Here is a 6,981-nt window from a genome sequence, read left to right on the forward strand (position 1 = left end):
GCGCACATCTCCAGCAGCAACAGCTGGCTGCAGCCCATTTGTAAATTACCATATATACCGCCCCCTCGGCTGTGCCCATTGGTTTAGCGCTGATACACTCATCCGCCTCCGCTAGTGATCATTTCAGTTGTCGAGAGACTACAGAAGTAGGCTACCATTCATTGAAGGCTGTCACAACTGATGCCACAAATAGCTTGTGTCAATATGACATGCTTGCGTCTTAGTTTTTATGTTATTGTTAGATGTGATATTTTCATCATACACATTACTGTACATGACAAGACATGTTATATTATAACACATGGGGATAAATTAGGAAGTATTATGAGATTAAAGTGCGACTGCCCCTAAAACCCAACTAATCATTTTGAAAACAGCCTATGTGGCATCAATATGAGTCAGAAACATTTATTCTAGTGTCTAAATGTACTACAAAGTAAATAGGATAATTTTGGTCATAAAGTCAGTCTTGTCTAAAACGGAGTTTGGAACCTCAGTGAGTCTTTTATTATTATTAGTGAATGAAATAGTATCAGTCAAGATGAGGGGAAAACCCTGTGTATTCTGCAGCAGGATCAGGGAACTCCTGTTGTATACAGGACACCACACAGGAAGATGTTTGCCAACTGACATGTTTGCCAAGGTAGCCTGATTACCCCCAGACAAAATGCCGATAGGCACAGTATCTGTATTGGCTGGGAAACAGCTGCGGGCAAGGTTCTGACAGATGGGTGTGTCTTGGTGGTGGCAAGGACACACCCAAGAAGCACCCACATCAAACCACACACCCAAGCCAACTCACGTTTGGCTTCTGTCATGGCCGCCAGCATTTCTTGAGGAGCAAGCCAAAAACAAGGCCAAATCAGCGGGTGCAGTTCCCCTTTAAAATTGTCAGACACTTATTCCATTTTACTTGAAGCAATTTCTCTAACAAAAGTTTGGTGATGGAAGTTTGAGAGAGATCTGCTAGACTTGGACACTGTAATTGATTAAGAAACTATTGTGCACGATATACCTAACTTTGCAAACACATCATACAGGATTTATGTTTCAACTTCACACCATTTTTGTATTGTAAATAATAATATTCATGAGTTCACACCTTATTAAAGTTGCATATTAACAGCTTAAGCTGGTGTTGCACAAAGTAACATGCCCATTTCACATGCTCCATATTTTCAAGCATAGTGGTGGTGGCTGCATCATGTTATGGGTATGCTTGTAATCGTTAAGGACTGGGGAGTTTTTCCCAGAAAGACACAGCTGTAATCACTGTCAAAGGTGATTCTAACATGTATCGACTCAGGGGGTTGAATACTTATCTAATCAAGAAATATTACTGTTTTATTTTCCAGATTTTTTATAAATAGAAATGTTCCCAAAAAATTCCACTTTGACGTTTTGAGTATTTTGTGTAGATCATTGACAAATAATGACAATTAAATACATTTTAATACCTCTTTGTAACACAACAAAATGCGGAAAAAGTCAAGGGGTGTGAATACTTTCTGAAAGCACTGTATGTACTGTACATATAGGTAGGGGTAAAGTGACTAGTAGCAGCGTATGTGGTGAGTGTGGCATCAGTATGAATGTGTGGGTGTGTGTGTGTTGGGGTGTCAGTGTAAGTACAGTGCCTTGCAAAAGTATTCATTCCCCTTGGCGTTTTTCCTATTTTGTTTAATTACAACCTATAATTTAAATTGATTTTTATTTGGATTTCATGTAATGGACATACACAAAATAGTCCAAATTGGTGAAGTGAAATGAAAAATTCTAAAATATAAATAACGGAAAAGTGGTGATTGCATATGTATTCACCCCCTTTGCTATGAAGCCCCTAAATAAGATCTGGTGCAACCAATTACCTTCAGAAGTCACATAATTAGTTAAATAAAGTCCACCTGTGTGCAATCTAAGTGTTCTGAAAGGCCCCAGAGTCTGCAACACCACTAAGCAAGGGGCCCCATGAAGACCAAGGACAAAGTTGTGGAGAAGTACAGATCAGGGTTTGGTTATAAAAAAATATCTGAAACTTTGAACATCCCACGGAGCACCATTAAATCCATTATAAAAGAATTGAAAGAATATGGCACCACAACAAAACTGCCAAGAGAGGGCCGCCCACCAAAACTCACAGACCAGGCAAGAAGGGCATTAATCAGAGAGGCAACAAAGAGACCAAAGTTAACCCTGACGGAGATGCAAAGCTCCACAGCGGAGATTGGAGTATCTGTCCATAGGACCAATTTAAGCCGTACACTCCACAGAGCTGGGCTTTACGGAAGAGTGGCCAGAAAAAAGCCATTGCTTAAAGAAAAAAATAAGTAAACACAAAAGGGAGCTTGGCCCCAGTGATGTACTGTCTGGGCCATACTCACTACCCTCTGTAGTACCTTGCAGTCGGGTGCCAAGCAGTTGTCATACCAAGCGGTGATGCAGCCAGTCAAGATGCTCTTGATGGTGCAGCTGTAGAACTTTTTAAAGATCTGAGGACCCATGCCAAACATAAACAACACTGTAGGCCCGGTCTAGGTCTGGGTCATTCATAGATATGCTATTTTTGATATATTTTAGTATACCTTTTGTGCCTTGTTCTGAAGAAAACATAGGTAAACCACAGACAAGACATCTATTTCTGGTCACTGTATTGGGTTTTCAAAACAAAATTTTATTGGTCTGAGATTTTCTAATGAAGGCCTACCATTGGTATGACAAGAGTTCAACTCAAGTTGGATTGTGCATAAATATGACCTATTTTCTTTACATGAAGTAAAGTGAAATAATCCTTTCATTTTGGCTCACGGCACATTCTAGGAGCTCCCTATTTGCTGACTTGCTTGCTAACTCACTTACATTGGCTATGTGTCAGTAAAAAGGTAATTCAAGATGAATGATGTCAATAATACAGCCTAAGAATAGAAGGGGATAGTGGTAGATTATTATTTTATTTTTTAATAAACGCTCCAAAGAGAGGTACACTACTGTACTTAAAATTATGTGATAATGCAGGGGATTTTCTAAAAGTGTTCTATTGTTAGGTAACTTTGATTCACCCTTTGCCTCCTGCTGTTTCTATTTAGGTCAAGTTCAATGGGTGAGTGTATAGACTGGCAATAAGAGCATCCAATATCCAATACCTCTGTCCTTAATGTCTCACTGTCTCACAATCTGCATTGAATCTCACTGCATACTTTTCCAGCTAGTATTACTTCTATTGGTTGCGCTTGGTTTTGTTAGAGCTACAATAATCTTTTCACCGTTTTACTGATCTCACACAGCTAATCAAGGCTTTTTACTCTTCAATAATCTAGCCACATCCCTTAGGCCAAACATAGTACTGTCATGGTTTATTATATATAGCATGCATTTGTCACTTCAAAGATGTCAAAGGTTAGTCCACATACTATCTTAATAGATACTGTATATTTAGAGGTAATTTCTCAATCATTTATGTGAGCTACACTATTCTTGACTATTTTGGGAGGTGGCACATTGCTTTGGACACTCCTAAAAAGTATTTAAGGACAAGTGTTATTAACATTGAACAATCACAGAGACACTCCTTACATACACACGTCACTCACACACAGACACACGCACACCAATGTGCAGACGCGCACACACACACACACACACACACACACAGCCACAATGATCTCTAAGGAGGCCTTTCATGATGCAAGAGTTAGCAACATCCCAGAAGGCCGCTTCCACCCCGGCTATAGGCTACATCCCTGTGTGCAGCTGGATTCACCCAATTAGTGGACAAAACACACAACCTTTAAATAAAAGAGTAAAACCACCTGCTAAGAATCATAGAAGCTGTGTTGACCTTTTGTCTAAAAGTTCTTCATTATGGAGGTTTAGGTTCAAAGACAGGGCAGAGGAGATCTGTTAGTGATTTCGATTCTGTATCAATGTTTACATATCAGTGCAATGTGGTCTCAGGGCAATTCGTATTATTCTGTATGTAAATCGGTGACACTACATTTAGTAAGATATATTACGTTACGTTCACTTACATTATAAATTGAATAGTGGTCGACATTATCATATGAATTAATGGATGTATAGTATGATACGTCATACCCGGTTGTGCAAAAGCATACGAATTGGATGACGTATAGTGTTGCACGTCTTTATCTGAGACCAGGTTGCTTCTTGCGCTGTAACAATAAAAGAGAATTAGGGGGAGAATTTACATTGGCGGTTAGGAAAACTAACTACAAAGGTTAGGAGAACTAAAACAACAATGGTTAGATTAATTTACGTAGCAGGTCAGGGGAATTGGGTTAAGTTTAGAATAAGGGTTAGGGGAAGGGTTAGCTAAAATGCTACAGTTGTTCCCGACGCCACTCAAACATGCAACCTTTGGATTGCTAGACTGTTGCGGATTACACCCACCCATCCTCCCTGACCAACCTCCCTATAAATAGACCATTAGTAGGTATCATTCATCTTGGAGGTTTTCAGAAATAGGTAAAGTATATTTCGTATGGCTCTGAGGCCAGGCTGCAGTGTTGTGACCAAATTATGTTTCCCCAAAAGCATTATGAATCACATGAAGAGAGTGCATTTTAAGTCAAATGAAGGAGCCTTTGGAAAGAGTTCACATTTAGACTTATTTTTTGTTTTCCTGAAACTGCTCACTTCTGCTTTCGACAACATCAGCGGCTGCCATTTTAGTATGTGTGGTGAGGCTGTCGAATTCAGAAATAGACTCCATGGTCAGTGTGCATGTGTGAGAGCAATTCTTCATTGTGTGTACTTTTATAGCTGCAAGCTTATCTCCATCAGAACAGCTTTAGCTGCACTACATGTGTCCTGCTGTCTTCAAGACAGTTACATGCAGTCTTCAAGACAGTTACATGCAGATAACATTTCCCTTATCCCTTATTACTAGAGAGACCTGCATCAGTACATATGCATATATGAAAGTATACCTGAATAAGCTTTGGTTTTCTTGGAACTTTTGTTGTTGTAGGATTTTAACGTGCTATAAACTTCAAAATGGATAAAATACAACAACCAAGTTTTGTTTGCATGACATCAAATTAATGTTCCACCGAATGAATCGAGTGTCGGCTGATGGAGGTTAGGGTGACGCTCGTCCTTTGAGAAAAGAAAACGACTGTTTTAGATTAGTGTATCAAAATTCTATATTTTGGTAGGAAAGATCAACTAGAAGAATACCATCTCTTTTATTCTGCGGTCCGAAAATGGCCGCTTGTGGAATAGTGATCAGCATATGGGGAGTCATCATGTTGGTGATGTTGGGGATCTTCTTCAGTGCAAAGTCTGCTGTGCTGATTGAGGATGTGCCCTTCACTGAGGAGGACATCCGCAATGATAAGAACCCACCGGTAACCATCTATGGACTCTACAACCAGGTGGGCATCAACTGCTTCATTGCAGCAGCCATCTATGTTGCAGTGGGGGCGGTGTCACTGCCAGGTCAGACTCAACAAGCGGCAGGAGTACATGGTGACATAAATTCCCCTGCAGCATCAGAAGATTATACACACACACTCTATTTCAAGTTCTTAAGGGAAGCAACCTTATAAAAAGCTATTTATAGAGTAAAACATTCAACATAAGTCCTCTCTGTTATGCTATTGATTGAAATGTTATCATTCTTTGTATTTGCATACAACTATTTATTGAATTGACCAAAACTGTAACCCAGCAATGCTAACAGACAATATTGATAATGATAAATAAAAATGTAAATCTTGTTCCCCTCAAGGACCAAACATTACATTCATGCTAGATAACGCACCACAAATTCCTAGATGCAACTCAACAGACCACTACAGTTACAGAAATCTGTAACTATCTCCTCTTTCAGTCTGAATTCACAGCAAATTGATAGATGGTCAGTGTCTGTCAGGCAAATCAAGAGATATGTAAAAAAATTGTTAAATACATTTTGTGTTTGTGAGGCGATGGCGGCGGATGAATGGCATGACAATGGGCCTCAGGATCTGGTCACGGTATCTCTGTGCATTCAAATTGCCATCTATAAAATGCAATTGTGTTCGTTGTCTGTAGCTTATGCCTGCCCATACCATAACCCCACTGCTACCATGGGGCACACTGTTCACAATATTGACATCAGTAAACCGCTCGCTAACATGATTCCATACACACTGTCTGCCATCTTCCCGGTACAGTTGAAACCGGGATTAATCCTTGAAGAGCACACTTCTGCAGGGTGCCAGTGGCCATCGAAGGTGAGCATTTGCCCACTGAAGTCAGTTAAGACGCCGAACTGCAGTCAGGTCAGGACCCTGGTGAGGACGACGAGCAAGCAGATGAGCTTCCCTGAGATGGTATCTGACAGTTTGTGCAGAAATTATTTGATTGTGAAAACCCACAGTTTCATCAGCTGTCCGGGTGGCTGGATCAGATGATCCTGCAGATGAAAAAGCCGGATGTGGAGGTCCTGGGCTGGTGTGGTTACATGTGGTCTGCGGTTGTGAGGCCGGTTGGACGTACAAATTCTCTTAAACGACATTGGTAGAGAAATTAACATTACATTCTCTGGCAACAGCTCTGGTGGACATTCCTGCAGTCAGCATGCCAATTGCACGCTCCCTCAAAACTTAAGACATCTGTGGTATTGTGTTGTGTGACAAAACTGCAAAAGGTGCACCTGTGTAATGATCATGCTGTTTAATCAGCTTCTTGATATGCTACACCTGTCAGGTGGATGAATTATCTTGGCAAAGGAGTAATGCTCACTAACAGGGATGTAAAAAATGTGTGCACAACATTTGAGAGAAATAAGCTTTTTGTGCAGTATGGAACATTTCTAGGATCTTTTATTTCAGCTCATGAAACATGGGACCAACACTTTACATGTTGCATTTATATTTTTGTTCAGTGTACAATAATGGTTTCAAAGGTGAAATGGATTACGTTTCCTAAAGATGCCAAAAAGGAAAGGTGGGTGAGTGAGTGCACACTGCAATAGCC

The 6,981-nt window shown here is 40.3% G+C and overlaps 1 pseudogene; it reads left to right on the forward strand.

Annotated features, from left to right (window-relative positions):
- Positions 1-3,384: 3,384 nt before the first annotated feature.
- On the forward strand, positions 3,385-5,496 carry LOC121577136 (annotated as a pseudogene).
- The last annotated feature ends 1,485 nt before the right edge of the window (positions 5,497-6,981 follow it).

Source organism: Coregonus clupeaformis, chromosome 11 (assembly GCF_020615455.1).
Source record: "Coregonus clupeaformis isolate EN_2021a chromosome 11, ASM2061545v1, whole genome shotgun sequence".
Taxonomy (NCBI): domain Eukaryota; kingdom Metazoa; phylum Chordata; class Actinopteri; order Salmoniformes; family Salmonidae; genus Coregonus; species Coregonus clupeaformis.